The sequence below is a fragment of the Mytilus edulis genome, chromosome 3 (genome assembly GCF_963676685.1).
Source record: "Mytilus edulis chromosome 3, xbMytEdul2.2, whole genome shotgun sequence".
Lineage (NCBI taxonomy): Eukaryota > Metazoa > Mollusca > Bivalvia > Mytilida > Mytilidae > Mytilus > Mytilus edulis.
The window spans coordinates 84,507,638-84,527,083 of NC_092346.1; the positions used below are offsets into that span (position 1 = coordinate 84,507,638).

General features: G+C 34.4%; 1 long non-coding RNA gene across 1 annotated transcript; it reads left to right on the forward strand.

Moving 5' to 3' along the window:
- The first annotated feature begins 17,598 nt into the window (after nucleotides 1–17,598).
- Nucleotides 17,599–19,043, forward strand: LOC139517648 (uncharacterized). Its single transcript, XR_011663176.1, has 2 exons — nucleotides 17,599–17,692; nucleotides 18,164–19,043. It is a non-coding gene; the product is annotated as an uncharacterized lncRNA (long non-coding RNA).
- Nucleotides 19,044–19,446: the final 403 nt, after the last annotated feature.

Genomic DNA, 19,446 nt, shown 5'->3' on the forward strand with positions numbered 1-19,446 from the left:
TTTCATGGACTACCGGGTATATTGCATACCAAACATCTACAATATAAAGACCGACTTTGAATTAGTTTGTTTTACCATTGAATCATATGTGGGACAAGCTCAAGAAATTAAGATTACCGACACGAAACACGGAAAATAAATAAAGGGAAAAACTAAGCTCGCATATCAAACCGACCACAAGAAAACAAGAAACAAAACGCCAAATCATGAAAACATGTGAAATAAAAAGGCTGAAAATGTTGCACGAAAGTAACCCTTTACCATTCTCTTATACATGTCTGTCTGTCTTGTTTGGTTTATCTGAGCTTAACCTCATTTTCTTGGATATATAAATGTTTATGTTATACTTGTAGTCAAACTTTATATTTAGTAAAATTGAGAAAGGAAACGGGAAATGTGTCAAAGCAACAACAACCTGACCATAGAGCAGACAACAGCCGAAGGCCACCAATGGGTCTTTAATGTAGCGAGAAACTCCCGCACCCGGACTGTACTAGTTCAGTGATAATGGACTTTTTACTAAACTCCGAATTATACACAAGAAACTAAAATTAAAAATGATACAATACTAACAAAGGCCAGAGGCTCCTGACTATGAACATAAAAAAAAAATAGTTAGTAAAGTTGGTGAGACATTTCAGTGTGTGCTCCCTAACTTTTGTCAAGTGAAATACATGTACTCATATTATGAGTCATAGGATAACTGTATTTGATATATATGTTCCTTGCAAGGACATCATTTTATTGGTCTTATCTGAAATAGTTCAAAGTCATCCCCTGTGGGTACATTGTATAATTTCAATACTGTGGATTTAGTATTATTAGTTGGATACCAATTTTCGTGGGCTTCTTTGATACAGGTGAACATCAAATTTAAATTTTTAACAAAATACAAATTTTTGTCAGTTGGTATGCAGACTTTTGCAAAACCATGAAATCACATATCAACAAAAAGGCAAGTTTCCCCCAATCCACGAAAATTGGTACTCACAAGTTTAAATAAATCCATATAGTATTGTCTTTGATCAAAAGTTAAAAAAAAATTCTGAACTCCAAAGTAAAATTCAAAACAGAAAGTCCTTTTTAAATTTCAAAATAAAAGCTCAAACACTTCAAAACAATGGAAACAATTGTCATATTCCTGAATTGGTTCAGGCGATTTCTTATGTAGAAAATTGTGGATTAATTAAATTTGAATTTGTAGCTAGCTAAACCTCTCACTTTTATGACAGTCACATAGAATTCCATGATGTTCCATTACAATGTGTGTGTGAAAAAACAGACATAAAAGGTAAAAATGTCAAAATTGGGGTAAAGCAGTCAACATTGTGTTATAATCTTAATCACTATAAGGGAGCTACCGTTTGATTTTTATGGGGGGGGCTACGATGAAATTTGAAAAAAAATAGGCAGGACAGGAATTTTGAGTTAAAAAAAAAGGCAGGATGAGACACTTGCAAAAAAAAAAGTCAGAATGACAATTTAGGTAAAAAAAAGTCAGGATAAACTAAAAAAAAAGAAAGGCAGGAGTCGCAGGACCGAATAGAGTGAAAAATAAAAAGGCAGGACAGAGATTACAACTATAAAAAAATGCAGGACAAAATTTTTCATCCTAGCCCCCCCATAAAAATCAAATGGTAGCTCCCTAAGAACAAACAACTATGTCAAGACTGAAAAAAACAAAATGGCATATAGACATTATTAATTAGACAAAGCACATAAGGAAAATGCAAGACAAGAATACAAAAATGAAAAAAAAGCACTATGAAACACTTCAGGGATGTATAATTGATCCACATCTACAGCTTAATAGGATGAAATTTGAAAAAAATAGGCAGGACAGGAATTTTGAGTTAAAAAAAAGGCAGGATGAGACACTTGCAAAAAAAAAAGTCAGGATGACAATTTAGGTAAAAAAAAGTCAGGATAAACTAAAAAAAAAAAAGGCAGGACCGAATAGAGTGAAAAATAAAAAGGCAGGACAGAGATTACAACTATAAAAAAATGCAGGACAAAATTTTTCATCCTAGCTTCCCCATAAAAATCAAATGGTAGCTAGCTCCCTAAGAACAAACAACTATGTCAAGATTGAAAAAAACAAAAATTAAATGGCATATAGACATTATTTATTAGACAAAGCACATAAGGAAAATGCAAGACAAGAATACAAAAAATGAAAAAAAAAGCACTATGAAACACTTCGGGGATGTATAATTGATCCACATCTACAGCTTTATAAGAAGAATACTAGAGCTGTCCACAGAGTAGGTCTTATACCACCCATAGTCACATGCATGCATTTAATTGCTGCTGTGACATTCAGTATTGAGACTATGACTTTTTGAGATTTTTGACATTCGCCAATTTATTTTATATAATCATTAACTGTGTGAGATTGACACATGAGACTCAACAACGTCTGAGTTTTGTATACTTAAAATTCAAAAGGTCATGATCAAGGTCAGTTTCTGTATACAAGTTTTTGTCAATCTTACTGATATATTACAAAAGTCTTACACCAAACACAGCAAATCTGACTGTTTTACTATCACAGTGGTCAAATATCACAACTATTATATGACACATCCCCATCCCAATATGTATCGACAAAGTTTTGACTATCTAAGTTCTATATGGTACCAAGGTTGTGTGCAGAACATAAATTACACAAGATTTATCAACGTACGGGGCAAAGGTCAGAGTGACTTTAGGGAGCTACCTTTTGATTTTTATGGGGGGGGGGGGGGGGGGGGGGGGGGGGGGGCTAGGATGAAATTTGAAAAAAATAGGCAGGACAGGAGTTTTAAGTAAAAAAAAAAGGCAGGATGAGACACTTTGCAAAAAAAAAAGGCAGGATGACAATTAAGGTAAAAAAGTCAGGATAAACTAATAAAAAAAAAGGCAGGACCGAATAGAATAAAAAATAAAAAGGCAGGACAGAGATTACAACTAAAAAAAAATGCAGGACAAAATTTTTCATCCTAGCCCCCCCATAAAAATCAAATGGTAGCTCCCTTAATTTGGTATATGATACATCCCAAGGCCATGATGCAATTGCATACCTAAGTTTTACGGTACCCAATATAAGAGCCGCACACATATTGGATAAGGTTTTATAATCATAAGAGTCAAAGATCGTCAAAGTCAATGTCTTAGTCCATGACGCAGCTCGCAACCAAGTTTGGCTAAGCTGTACGGGACAAAAGTTATGTACTTGACACGAAGATGGACGAAAGGTTATACAGACAGACCGACATGGTGATTCCATAGGCCTATACACCAAACTTTGATTGCGGAGAGTAGAAACACGAAATTTGGTCCTGGGTTAGCTATGAAGGGGGAGGGCAATAGGGGTCCGTTGACATGTCAACAACACCTCTATTTTGGCAAAAACAGTTAACAATAAATGCAAAAATGCCAGTGGCGGATCCAGGGGGGGGGGGAGTTCCGGGGGTGCGCACCCCCCTTTATTTTTGCCGATCAATGCATTTGTATCGGGACATATGTTTTGCACCCCCCTGCACCCCCCCCCCCCCCCTTTGCCCTGGGTTAGCACCCCCCCCCCCCTTTTCGAAAATTCCTGCATCCGCCCCTGAATGCTGATAACAGTTAACACAGTGGGTTGAAAACAGTTAAGAGGTGGGCAATAGGGGGTCCGTTAACATGTTAACAACACCTCGATTTTGTCAAAAACATTTTAATAACAACAAATTTAAAATGCTGATAACATGCAGTTAACAGCCACCGTAATCTTCCCTTTTCCCCCAAATCAACCCAAAAGCACTAAAAAGGGGAAATGAACACCTTCAATGTGTCCAGAAACACTACCTAGTCGCAGAAATGTCAAGCTCTAAGGAATCTTTTATAGATCAAGTTTCATATTACTCACACAAGTAACAAATTTAAATGATGGACACATGGACAGACAATTAAACGGACGGAATGATTGACTCCTAGAAAAATGTCTACACAATGAAGGGCTTCCCCAGTTTCAGACATGATTAATCGAAATTTGCTTCAAAATCAGGAGACTTAATTAAGTTCTTCTGGCTATGTGTATTGTTGTGTTTTTATTTCAATCAATAGAAGCAAACTTTGTCATCATACGACATACACGGTGACAGCAGATAGACAGAGTGATTTCTATATACGGGGCGCCGAATGGGACTCTTGTGGTTTTGTACAAAATTCAATTCTGTCATAACAAAATCATTTTTGTCTTACAAACCTATGTGATACAGACTTGTTTTAAGAGAACTTCAATTTTGTAATGACAAAATTCATTTTTGTAGACAAAATTCATTTTTGTCATGACAAAAGTCATTTTTGTCATGACAAAAGTCAATTTTGTCAAAAAGGTATGCAAATATAAACTTTTTTTGCATACAAAATTGACTTTTGTTACCTGATATGGAAATTAAAACACAAACGTCAATTGTGTGAGACAAGGTTCGATTCTGTGAGACAAAATTGACTTTTGTGAGACAAAATTCAATTTTGTCAATTTTGTCAATTTTGTCTCACAAAAGTCAATTTTGTCTCTCAAAAGTCAATTTTGTCTCACAAAAGTCAATTTTGTCTCACAAAAGTCAATTTTGTCTCACAAAAGTCAATTTTGTCTAACAAAAGTCAATTTTGTGACGACAAAATTCATTTTTGTGACGACAAAATTCAATTCAATTTTGTCTCACAAAAGTCAATTTTGTCTACCAAAAGTCAATTTTGTGTAACAAAAGTCGATTTTGTATGCAAATTAGTTCACAGAATCCAAACTAAACTAATTTGCATACAAAATTAACTTTTGTCGCCCAATTTTCAAATTAGGTAACAAAAGTCAATTAAGTCTGTGTAATAAAAATGAATTTTGTCATGACAAAAGTGACTTTTGTCCACTGAAAGATAATTTTGTATGACAAAATTTTAAATTTGTAGTATGCTACAAATTTTGTTAAACTGAACTCATTTTTGTTGAACGATGTAAATAAAAATTGAGAATGGAAATAGGGAATATGTCAAAGAGACAACAACATGACTAAAGAGCAGACAACAGCTGAGTCCTTGACGCAGCGGGAAAATTTCTCTCCCGGAGGTGGTCCTCAGCTAGCCCCTTAAAATTGAAAATTAAGCACAATCCCTCCATTAGGGGTTTAGTATCATAGTAAAATACCACATCATCTTAATTGTTGGTGGAAGAAGACTTCAAGTCTTCTGAAGGCCTATGGTGCCGACTTTAAAATCATTGAACCTCCGTATGCCGCATTCGTTTCTGTGTATTACAATTTCATAACAACTTCTGATTCCTGACACCAATTTTTACACATGATTAAGCATCTGAATCATTTAATTTGTAAATTAGGATTGAAAAGCAATCACTATCGTAAATATGTACCCTTTTATTTATGTAAATTATTAGATTTCATCTCATCTACATGAACGTTATTTGTTTACTTGTAACCGGATGTTTTTACTGTAAATATTTGAAGTACGCATGCGTGAATTTGGTATCGGAACAACTCGCCCTGTTTACATTTTCGCCCTTGGTCTGTTCGTCCTGAGTTTTTTCGCCCGTATAGTACGTTCGCCCTGTGTTCATTCTCTTAACTCTTATCAAGGACGTTTTATAATACGTCCTTGCATTTATTAAAAAATATTAATATAAAATTAAGGTATTGTTCAAAAACTCTTAAACACGATTTAGTGAAAATCATCTGTTCCTTATTTTGTTCCCAAGGTAAGACAATCGTGTTCAGCCAATCAAATTCTGTGTTTCTCATGATCAATTAATAAGCCAATCAAAAACGTTTTCTCTGAAGATTATTCTAACATGCTAGATTTTGAACTTGTGTTGTTTTCATCTAGTTGTAAAATCGTGAACATGGCAAGTGAATTTTCATCTGCAAGCAGGTTCTTACACAGCTTAAGGATAAAAGCATGGCTGCTTGACACAATTTAATGATGCAGTACTACCATAAAGATAATAAATAGTATTTTCACTAATTTATTGACATAATACTTGTTGTAACATATTTTATGTTTGTATTCAATTAAATCATTTAAAGGACAATGTACTATTCTTTTTTCACAAAGACCAACAAACAGGTTGGACCCCCCCCCCCCCCCCCCCCCAGTATGAGTGGTGTCCCTTAAATGAGGGACTGTCCCTAAAATAAGGGGTCATTTTACTGTTGAAAAAAAAAGAACACATTTTTAAGATTTTTAACCCAAAAGTGGGAAAATTCATTATATTTGGAACAACTTTTCTAAATGAGGGGTCAAATTTATAAAGAAGATATAAGTTTAGAAACATCACGAAATTCTTTTGACATGTTTTGACCATTTAATACTTGATAGATGCATGGTTCTTGGGGAAAAGTTTCATCAAATAATATGAATATAAAGGTGCTCATTTTTTACAGTGGGTTGTAATGTTCTTCCCTCATTTGGAGTGTTGTTCCAAACCTGTTAAAGGTACATCTTTGTGCATAATTCAAAATTGGAAATTTCAACAAGCATCTAATATTTTTACACAAGAAAATAAACCCCAGGCATTATTTTTTCTGGTCTGTCCATCCGTCCTGCTTCAGGTTAAAGTTTATGGTCGAGGTAGTTTTTGATGAAGTTGAAATCCAATCAACTTGAAACTTAGTACACATGTGTTCCTTATGATATGATCTTTCTAATTTTACTGCCAAATTAAAGATTTTACCTAATTTTCACAGTCCACTGAACATAGAAAATGATTGTACGGATGGGAAATCCATGTACTTATGACATAAAATTGAGAATGGAAATGGGGAATGTGCCAAAGAGACAACAACCCGACCATAGAAAAAAAACAACAGCAGAAGGTCACCAACAGGTCTTCAATGTAGCGAGAAATTCCCGCACACATTCTTGTTTGAAGAAAAAAAAATACGTCATGACTATAATGGAACAAAGCAGGCTGGGTTAGTGGGGCTGCTTTTATGGTAATTCAAGTTACCTTTTATTCACCTTCTTCCGCCTCAGAGCTATCAGCTCTTTGATTTTTATCTTGGGACTGACCAGGGTTTCAGCTGGGTCAGAAGTGGCCATTCCTGTTGACATGGGGATAAATTAGAAATAGGAGACAGAAATTAACTACATTGGTTAGAGGTTTTGTGGAGGGTAGAGATCTCACAAAACATGTTTAACGTAACCCCGCTACATTTTTGTCGCCTGTCCTATGGCCGGAACCTCTTGCATCATCTTGTTTTTTATTGATTTTAATTTTTGTTTATTTATATGTCTCGGAGTTTTTTGTGACGTTCAATTTATATGACCAATTTTTACTATACTCAAGATCTCCAAAGTCAGTTACATATAGTTTATCGTCGCTGGGCTTCCAAAATCATGATGTTGTATATGACATTTTTGTCTAAAAATGTACTTTTTGACACCAATGGTCTGGGCGGGAGGAAATCTTTGGTATTACAAAATAGCATACAGTTAGACCAATCAAAACGTTGGAAATAAGACATATTACAAAATTGCCAATGTCAGTTGTTTGTGAAGTTTGCTTCCAAAATGTTGTATGAAAACTTGAAAATCGTTTTATAATGACTTTGGGAATTAAATAATTGTACATTTCTTTATTTCTGTGAAAATATTTTAAGTTCTCGAATAATCCAGAAATGCCAAAGTTTTTATTTCACTGCTATTTACAAAAATGTTAAAGTTCAAATACGACATTTTGGAAGCATGCATTTTGTCAAAATTTTCAAAGCCTGTTTGTTAGATATTTTTTTCTTGAAAAATTTGTAATTAACATTTTGGAAGCCCAGCGACGTTATGTCACTCCTTTGTGGAAACACCGTAAAGAAAGAGAAGGACATCACATTTTATGTGATTAGTGTGAATCTTAAAAATTCTTGAAAATAACAGTTAAGATGAGATCACAGAGACAAATTATGTCAAAGACAGTGAACACTTTAAGTGTCAAATAACAGATAACAGGAATCCCATTTAAAAAAAACCAGTTAACAACTTTGCAAATTTTAACAGAACAGATAACAGACAGTGGGTTGAAAACAGTTAACAGTTTAATTTCATCTCAAATAATAGTTAACAACACCTTGAAAAAGGCCAAAACAGGTTAATATAAAAAGGTATTGCCCCCCCCCCCCCCCTCAGTTAGGGAGGCTCGAGGGTATAAAAATTTCAGAAAAAAATAAACATTTTTTTTTTTAAATTAAACTCCGTGTGGTGAACCAACGCCTTTGAAATCGTTTTGGTAGAGTCCCTGAAGTGGATACCTTGGTATGTCGGGTTGTCAAATCATGCATTTGTTTTTTTCGTTACACATTTTATTCATTACTGTATTAGTTCTTACTTTATCATATGGTACAAAAAATCATTCAAATAAATCAATTAGTTTTGGCCCCAGACGACTTTTAAAATGTATGTATCATTAAAAGGCTCCAAATTATCTCCCTTTGGTGCAAAAATGCCATTTTTGGCATTAAAATTGAAATATCTTTTTTTTAACTCATCGGTGACCTATATTTTTTATTATTATTTTCAAATAAGCTGTTCTTAAACTAAACTATTGTAAAATTTTCTTTTTTTATTTCGATTTTACCTTTTTTTCTCCAATTAGTTCCTCCTTGGTTCAACAGAAAAAAAGTACTTTTACAAAAATGCATGCTTTTTTCGAAAGCAGATTGTGAGCTACAATTATGATCATTTGATAAATTTGAGTTATTTGTAAAAATAAAATGTACAAATTTATGCAATATTTATACATGTATAACACATAAATTACAAATAATTTAACAAAAAAACAGACCGTGTTTATCTTTTAAAACAAAAAAAAATATGTATTTCTATCGAAAGGAAAAATACGTCCACAAATCCATGATCATCCATATTTTGAGAAAATATCTGAAATTTGAACTTCAATTTACCCTAAAAAAGTAGCGCATGAAGGTATATTGTTTATTACATATTTGATTTAATCAGGTAAAAAATGGCCTACATGCAAATTTTTATCAAAATTTAAATACGGGATCAAAACTGTATCGTATGCCCTTAACAGTTTAAATTTATCTCAAATAACAGTTAACAACACCTTAAAAAAGGCCAAGACAGGTTTACATAAAAAAAAAAGTCTTGACCTCCAATGGTTCCAGCAGATCCAGAGCAGTCTCGGACTAAACATTGAACTTAGAAAAAAAAAGATAAAGATTTAAACCAGATAAAGTATGCCAATAAGCAAATAATATCTCATAATTTAGAAATCGTTGTGAACTAAATGTACCCCACTTAATGTCATTGTTAAAGTTCACTGTATGAATCAAAGTTTTTGGTCAAACTTCTTAAAAACCGTTTTTTCTTTTCCTTTTAGTTTTGTATAATTTTATTGGTAAATATTACACAATTACTGTCTTGTTTCGGTTAATGTGTGGTGTGGTTCATGGACTTTTGGCAAACTATCCTCCCTAAGTAAATATTAGTTTTACAAGAGGCAATTAAACCACATGTTTATTGAAACAAAAGACAGTAATCTTCCACCAACACGGTCAATTCAACCCGCGATCCCTTTAAAAGAGGGACGAAAGATGCCCGAGGGACAGTCAAACTCATAAATTCGAAAATAAACTGACAACGCCATGGCTAAAAATGAAAAAGACAAACAGACAGACATTTGTACACATGACACAACATAGAAAACTAAAAAATAAGCAACACGAAGCCCACAAAAAAACTAGGGGCGGTCTCAGGTGCTCCGGAAGGGTAAGCAGATCCTGCTCCACATGTGGCACCCGTCGTGTTGCTTATAAATGTGATAACAAATCCGGTAAATTGTCTAATTCGGTAGGTCACATTCATGAAAGGGAAGGGGATTGTAGTTACGACGTAAAGAACATATCCGATATCATTTGTGAAACGGTTATTCCATAACGGTCAACCAACTCGTGATGGCGTCCGTAAAATTTACGAAGGGATGATTTCAACTTCACCATTTGGAACTCTTGGTTTAATAGCTTCCTTGTGAGCAGCAACCCTCTATCAAGAAAACCATGATAGAAAATGCAAGCACGGGAATATCGCATCAATTGGGAGATATATACCCCGTATGCAGGTGCTGCTTGAATGTTGCTACTTAGAAATGGAAAGTTCACAATAGGAAAGCTGAAATCATCTCTTTTATCGTAAAGTTTTATTTTTAACCGACCCTCATTGTCAATTTCTAGATGTAAGTCAAGATATGAGGCCGACTTAACTGTATCTGTAGTATCCTTTATCTCTAGTTCGATGGGATGGATGCGTTCAACATAGTCACCAAATTTTGATTTATTTAGTGAAAGCACATCATCTATATAGCGGAAAGTAGAGTTAAAAGATATTATTATACTTCACGTTAAAATGCCATATTTTGATTGGCTGATACGAGGGTGTTAATTTACTCTATCACATGGCTAAGAGGGTGACAATTTTTTTTAATGTTACCCTCTAGTCTGGACCAATCAAAAATCGATAATTTAAAGAACAATGAATTGAATTTACATCAAGTAATTAAATACGATGCTAAATTTCTTAGATTTGGCTCAGATTTTATTATTTGACAGTCAAAATAAGAAAATAAAACATTTTTTTTTCATACCTGTAACGTTGGACAATTTGGATTGAAATAAGAATTAAATTATAAAACATCATGCACTGTTGTTTAGCCACTCATAAAATATTTTAGTAGACCTTTCCGATTCAAATGAAATGATTCAACGTGGCTCTGCTTATAATTAAAAAATATAAAATATATATATATATATATATATATATATACAACTCGTCTAAACATCAACCCAACAATGTTAGATCTGTAAATTTGCTTTCGCAAATTTTTGGTTCTTCCCTCGCCGGGATTCGAACCCATGCTACTGTGATATCGTGACACCAAATCGCCTGCACTGCAGCCGTCCCGCTAGACCACACGACCACCTGGGCTCTCAAAAAAAAAGCTTTCGCTGGCCATGTGTTACCTTTCCACGTCAGTTTTAATCTAGCGGCGTACTACAGTACATGATATATAAGGCATGAAGATGTTATTGTTACAGATCAGCTAAATTATCTATAGTAAAGGATCCTACAAATTAATGTAAGATACAGTCACAGAAAATAATTATATTCATAAGTACGTCTGAGTCAGTGACAACCCTACAACAGATGTATCCATCGGATCGCCATCAATGATGGTGATACATGGCTGTGTACATTATGTATATACAACTCGTCTAAACATCAACCCAACAATGTTAGATCTGTAAATTTGCTTTCGCAAATTTTTGGTTCTTCCCTCGCCGGGATTCGAACCCATGCTACTGTGTACTTATGAATATAATTATTTTCTGTGACTGTATCTTACATTAATTTGTAGGATCCTTTACTATAGATAATTTAGCTGATCTGTAACAATAACATCTTCATGCCTTATATATCATGTACTGTAGTACGCCGCTAGATTAAAACTGACGTGGAAAGGTAACACATGGCCAGCGAAAGCTCTTTTTTTGAGAGCCCAGGTGGTCGTGTGGTCTAGCGGGACGGCTGCAGTGCAGGCGATTTGGTGTCACGATATCACAGTAGCATGGGTTCGAATCCCGGCGAGGGAAGAACCAAAAATTTGCGAAAGCAAATTTACAGATCTAACATTGTTGGGTTGATGTTTAGACGAGTTGTATATACATTATGTACACAGCCATGTATCACCATCATTGATGGCGATCCGATGGATACATCTGTTGTAGGGTTGTCACTGACTCAGACGTACTTATATATACATCTGTTGTAGGGTTGTCACTGACTCAGACGTACTTATATATATATATATAAGTACGTCTGAGTCAGTGACAACCCTACAACAGATGTATCCATCGGATCGCCATCAATGATGGTGATACATGGCTATGTACATAATGTATATACAACTCGTCTAAACATAATGTTTAGACGAGTTGTATATATATATATGCAACTTTGGAACATATAATTGACAAAATTAAATCCGACGTAACACATCTGTCCACTGCCACTTCCCAAACATTCAGCAATCTATCGTCTGAAGAAAATGAAGCTGTGCGGAAACTTAAGAACAGAGACGACATTATAATTAAACCAGCTGATAAAGGTAGCGCTGTTGTCGTCATGGACAAATGTGACTACATTCAAGAGGCAGAACGTCAACTCTCTGATGAGAGATTTTATAAGAAATTAGACACTGACCCCACCCCTCAGTTCAACAAAGAGATCACAACAAACCTGAAAAACATGTGTGAACAGGGGCATATTGATGAAGACACATTTAAATACCTAAAACCTGAAAAATCAAAGCCCGGGCGTTTCTATCTTCTGCCTAAAATTCATAAAGTTAATAATCCCGGTAGACCAATTGTTTCCGCCAATGACCACCCTACAGAGAAAATATCAGAATTTATTGACTTTCATCTGAGACCACATGTAGAAAATTTACCATCCTATATACAAGACACAACACACTATCTTAAGAAAATGGAATCTCTGAACCCTCTCCCACCTGAAACGATCCTTGTTTCGCTTGATGTTACCTCCCTCTATACTAACATCCCCCATGCCGATGGTATTGAAGCCTGTAGGGAAGTCTGGAACTCTCGTAACACCTTACATCCACCAACTGAATGTCTCATCCATCTTCTAACTTTGGTATTGAAATGCAATAACTTCGTATTTAATGGCGAACACTTCCTCCAAGTTAATGGAACAGCAATGGGAACAAAGATGGCCCCGTCTTATGCCAATATTTTTATGGGGAAATTAGAACAAAGAATTCTCAATGCATCTCTTCATCAACCCCTCTCTTGGTTTCGATTTATCGACGATATTGACATGAAGTGGGACAATACTGAACAAGAACTTAATCTGTTCATTCATCATGCCAACAATGCCCATCCCTCAATAAAATTCACATATGAAATCTCTGACTCTAAGATCACATTTCTTGACACTACAACGCAATTGAGGGATGGAAACATATTAACAGATCTGTATTGCAAGCCCACAGACAAACATCAATATCTATCTCCTTTGAGTTGTCATCCCAAACACTGCACCAAGAGCATTCCCTACAGCCAGGCCATACGAATAAAAAGGATTTGCTCCACCAACGATATTGCAAAAAAACGTCTTCAAGAACTTCGCGGTCACCTTAAACATCGGGGCTACAAAAGAAAAGACATTGATAAAGGTTTTTCTCGTGCTAACAACATCAGCCGAGATGAGCTTTTACAATATAAAGAAAAAAAGGTCAACAAGAGGGTGCCTTTTGTGTTGAATTACCATCCAAAATTTGACAACTTATCTCACCTTATCCGCGAAAATTGGAAAGAGATCGAAAAACATTCAAAACTATCCAAGATCTTTCCCGAACCACCTGTACTGGCATTCCGTAGGCCCAAAAGCCTTAAAGACTTGCTGGTGAGAGCTGATTTATCCTCTCAAGCAGGCTTATCATCTATGGGATCTTGCAAGGGTTGCGGAAACAAACGATGTCTGACTTGCAAACAAATACTGGATACCCAGACTTTTAACAGTCACTCCACTGGCACAGAATACACCATATTTTGCAATGTTAACTGCAAGACTTCAAATGTTGTGTATCTCTTACAGTGTAAATGTGGTAAACAGTATGTTGGCGAGTCAGAACAGCCGTTTCACAAACGAATGAACGGCCATCGTAGCGACTACCAATGCAAGCCAGACCTCCCTCTCAGTCGACATTTGAGATCCCCTGGCCACACTAAGGCAGATCTCAATCGACTGACCATTAAAATCATTGACCACAACTCTGCTTGGTCTAAGGAGGATAGACTCGCTCGGGAAAGATTTTGGATACGAAAATTAACAACTTTGGCACCAAATGGGATAAATGAAAAGATGTAGTTCGACTCCGTGTAGTGCTTCACATTCAGGTTATATTACTTATTATTACAGTCTCTGTTTCTTTTTCTTAACCTTTTTCATTTGTTAAATACATTTGTTGAAGATACCAATTTAAATTGCTTAATTTTTTGAGGGATGTATAAGTACCTAGCCACGTTCTTCTAGTTATACTTAGTAAAAAAATATTATTACATTTTTACGGCCGTTTGTTCACGATGTTTAAATATTCAGACTCTGTTGTAACTACTTTACTCTCAATTTCAAATATTTAGATCGTTCAGTGCTGTCTATTTGGTAATTTTACAGACGTTATCATGCGTATACATGTTATACCATCATAATTGTCGTTCCCGATACAGTTTTAGAATTGTGCTAGTTCAAATCGCACATTATTATTTGTATTTAAAGCATATATATGAGCTCTCTGTTGTAATAAACCATATAACCTATGTCATGTTAACATTTTTTTAGAATGGTGCAAGCGTCTTTACTGATGTTCGGTTTGACTTTTTTTATTGTATATAATTCAAGATTTAGTAAAAGTTTAATCTAACGAGACTCAAAGATGATTCATTTCACATCAGAATCTGACTGACGAAGGATATCTGTTATCCGAAATATTTATAAATAATTACATTTATAGTTACCTTTTTTTGTATTTGGAGTTGTTGTGTACACTTTTTTAGGCGTTTATATAATTTATTTATTGTGTACATGTATCGTTACTCGTAACGATCCAGCGCCCTCGTGGGGAAAATCGTTGACTACTATACAGACGTTTTATATATATATATATATATATATATACATTTTTCGTTAAATAAAATATACATGAATATCTTTACTGAAAAAAAATATTCCCATGAAAAAAAACCTGAATGAATCAATGCTTACACATTAGAAATCACATTAGAAAAACGTTACGTAAAAAACAAGAAAATAAGACGGCTTTTTGCTATATTTCCGACGTTACGTTATTATCACCAGTATTTTGCGCGACGTCTAATATGTACATAACGTCATAGAACATACTTTTAAAATAAGATTAATCTGTAAGACTATAATAATACGATATTCAGTATAATAAATTAATTAACACATAGCTGAGAAGGTGATAGAGCAGATTGGTACCCCTCGAAAATGCATTGTCAACCTTGACTTCGCCGTGGTTGACAATGTTTTCTCGGGGTAACAATCTACTCCATCACCCTCTCAGGTATGTGTTATTTATATATTGCTAACTTCTTATCTTTCTTCTTAAGAATTTCTTGCATGAAGTCAGCCTCGTCATAATAAAGAAACAAGTCGGCAAAAAGAGGGGCACAATTTGTTCCTATTGGAATGCCGAAAGTCTGTTGAAAAACACGTTCTCCGAACGTAACAAATATGTTGTCAATCAAGAAATCAAGCATCTTGATAATGTCAGTTTCAGAGAATTTTTTGTTTGAATCAGAGTGATCCTTTACAAAGTAGGATTTATCCCTCCCTAAGACAAGATACTTGTATCTACGTTGGCCATTCTTTTTTTATGAAACAAAGCAATACCAACTCTTTCAATTTGTCTTTTAGTTTGGAATGTGGAATACTTGTGTAAAGTGTAGAAAAGTCAAATGTTTAATACTATTACAAGATGAAAGAGAGTAAGATTGTATGTACTCTAAAATATCTTTGGAATTAGAAGTATCCACATCTGATTCACGCCACCTCTAGAATAGGCAGTTTCACAATAACTTTGAAGCCCGTCTTTGATTGCTGATAAAATAGATGTTAATAATTTAGAAAGAGGTTTCGTGGAGCACTTGGAAGACCCAGCAATATACCGTTGTTTATAAGGACACTTATGTAGTTTAGGTATCCAATACAGTGATGGAAGATCCATTTCTTCATCTTTGGTTGAAATTTCAAAGGAACATAGAACAGACTTATGATTTTCCAGGATTTCCTCTTTGGTAAGTGTCGTGAGGGTATAGGTTGAGTTTCCAAGTGAATTGTCAATACCTAATTCGTTTATCAAGCAGTTAATGTAATGAGTTTTACACACAAAAACGATGTTGTTTGGGGCTTTATCTGTCAACATATTTGTCATGGAGGTAGGATAAGTGTTTTGCAAAATTTAAAAATGTTGAAAATTTATTTTTTGTTCAATAATAAATTTAACACTGTTTGATGATGTAACTGTAGGAGAAGGTAGCCGGACAAACCATGATCGCTTTATGCTGCTAGTACCAAAATAATGATAAAATACAACTACCTGTCATTTTCAGAATATTCAAAAGAAATCAAATTCCTGTGACTATGCACACATCCATTACATTTATGAACATCCTATAAATTAGCTGTACCTCCAAAAACTATAGGAGATAGCCGGACGAACCATGATCTCGTTAACCAACTTGTTTTAAAGAAAAAAGACTTAGGTCCAACTTTAAGTATACCTGTCATTTTCTGAATATTTAAAAAAAAATCTAAATCCTGTGGCCATGCATCTTCATTATGTGTCTAATACCAATATTAAAGTTGTACCTCCAAAACTGTAGGACGAGATATACAGACAAACATGTATCATAATCCGGACGGACAGACGGACAGACAGGGTTGGTATTAAAAACATGCTGCAATAATACAAATATGAAATAATCTTATTTAAACATATATCCGCTCATGTTAAAAAAATTAGAATAGAGGGGCAATTGTTGACCCCCCCCCCCCCCCCCCCTTTCCTCATTGTTGTAATATCTTTACGAATAAGAGAATATTTAAGTAAGAAAAAAAATATTTATAGCACAAAATAAAATTAAAAGAAAGTAAATGGATGACCCAAAGCGTCAGAGGAATTAAACTGTACAAAATATAACGGGATGGTAATGGCTTTGTGTTAAATATCCATAGACAAATATTACATGCTAAAATGACGATAGACAGGGACTCGACTCGGTTAACAGATTTTTAATTTTGTTTCTCATGATTTTCAAATCTTTTTTTTCGTATATTCTGTCTATTTGTATACATTATTAACTCTTTTGACGTTGGCATTAATATTTCTTCAGTCTAATTAAAACCAGCCCACACTGACTATCGGCCCAAAAACGCAAGTGGATAGACCCACTATATCCACTTGCGTTCAGTGGGGGCTAGTTTTAATCAGTCTGATATCCACAGATTCTTGTCTCAGAAAAAAAAATCCTATATATATACCTTAATACACCATATTATTAAGCTATATATATAACCGACCGTGCAACTGATGGCTGTATAGCCAGTCAAGGTCGTTAAAAACTTTTTAGAGGGCCTGTGTGATATCTTTGTTTTCTAGCAATGTGTACACTTTACAATCCATATCCGCAGTGGCGGATCCAGGTGGGGGTGTTCCGGGGGTTGTAACCCTCCTTTTTTTGACGATCAATGCATTTGAATGGGAGCATATAGTTGGACCCCCCCCCCCCCCCCCCCAGGCTCCTTTACTCTGGGTTGGGAACCCCCTTTTAAAAATGGCTGGATCCGCCCTGATCCGTATACTGAAAAAAATTAAAACAAAGACTGACCTTTGATGTCAACGTTAAAAACTTTTATAATGTAATACGACAGCAAACAAGTAAAAATCATTGATAAACAAAATTTTAATCTGCTATAAAGGCTTAGTCGGTTTTTTACTTATAGAGTTGTCTCCCATGAATGACCTTATTCCCAGTGTAAACAACGAGGATGTGGTATTAACACCCGGAAAAATAATAAAAATCACTTAAAAACCAAGGCCTTGTTTGTAAGTAACATTTTATACACAATTTAACGATATTTACACGAACAAAGTGTGTGTGAAACCTGTATATATTTCGTCTCCGCCCACAACGTTGAGTGATACGGTATTAAATACCACCTGCTACTGAATTTCCCTATTTATAACGAATATACGACGAGTAAGGTTTCACATTTTGAATCAAATATCACAACATAAATATAAATTTTGTTTATCAATTTCGCGTTATACCTTTCAAAAATAAGATTATTTTGTTGATGTAACGAAAAAATAATTCAAATGCAAAACTACCGTGGACAGACTGAGTGAGGCAGGCCAGGGACTATCTATCTATCTATACTAACTTAGTATAGAGAGTTCCTGGGCAGGCTCAAGTCAGGACTGTCCTGACACTATTTTAACACATTGCTGCATGCAAACAGATATTTCTCCCAAAGTAAAAAATAAATTAACAAAGTTATTGTTTTTTATTTTCAGGATCTGCCCAATTATCTAGTATAGACAGTTATGGCAGACTGTGGTTGGTTATGGAGTATATTATGGGCTATAATTTTACTGGTATTTGGATGGCCAATTGGATTTATTTGTGCTATATTTTACTGTTTACTTAGTCCATTTGCTGCATGTTGTCATGGATGTAATGAATTAATTAATCTATTAGAAAGAGGAGTTAAGTTACCTCTGACTTGTTCTCAGAATATGGTGAAAGGAAAATCTATGTGTTGATGATACTGCAATTAATAGTATGGGTTACATAGACTGGTGCTTAATTTGGACTCTTGTGCAAGTATGTGAAAAATGTGTATGAAAGATGGATCCAAGTTTTATACTTATTGCACTGAACATGTATAATTGTCAAAGTATTAAAGTAATATTCACTGGTATGCATGGTATGTTGTGTTCATATGTTAATGAATAACTTGCTCATATTGACTGATATTTTTTATGCTTGCCTTCAGTAATTTTAATCTCAATTAACATAAGATCTCTTGTAATTGTAGTTTTATATATTTATAAATATACCATAAACATTTTATGTTAAGATTTAATAATTTCATGTGTTTCATGGTTGAATTGTTACCTTCACATTGTGTATATTCTTATTCAATATTGAAATAAACAGGGTCGCTAGCATGATGTCAGACTTTTAAGTATTAGCATACAAAATAAAGACATGAATCAGCATTTCCAATGATGTGCATTATGTTAATGGAGCAGAACAATGTATATATAGGTGATATATCTGTCACAGATTTTCATACAACTTTGAACATTAGCTGAAATTGTAGAATGTAATGCATTTTATTATTGAATTTGCTATTTAAGATTGAATATAAAACCTTTATACACATTGAAATAGTTATAAATTTATGACAGAATGCTTTTAAAATCTGTGGAAAACTATCAGGGCTATTTTCAAAACCCAAGACCATAAGATTTTCTTCAACACTGATGTGATGCTACATAAATTTCTATTTCAATGATGCAAAACAATAAAGTGTTCACTTTTGAGCATATTTGTATACTCACAATGTTGCGTCCTTGGTGAAATTTAACACAAAATCATAATAAATCGGAGTCAAAATCTGTTTCAGGGGAGATAACTTAATGCGGTAATGTACATTTACAAATTTGCTATTGTTACTTATTTTGTTTTTGATCATGTAATGATAACAGAAACTATAAATCACATGGCTAAAATATGGATTTTTGATTTTCTCATTTTTCATTACCATTCTATTTTTTTTTTACTCATTTTA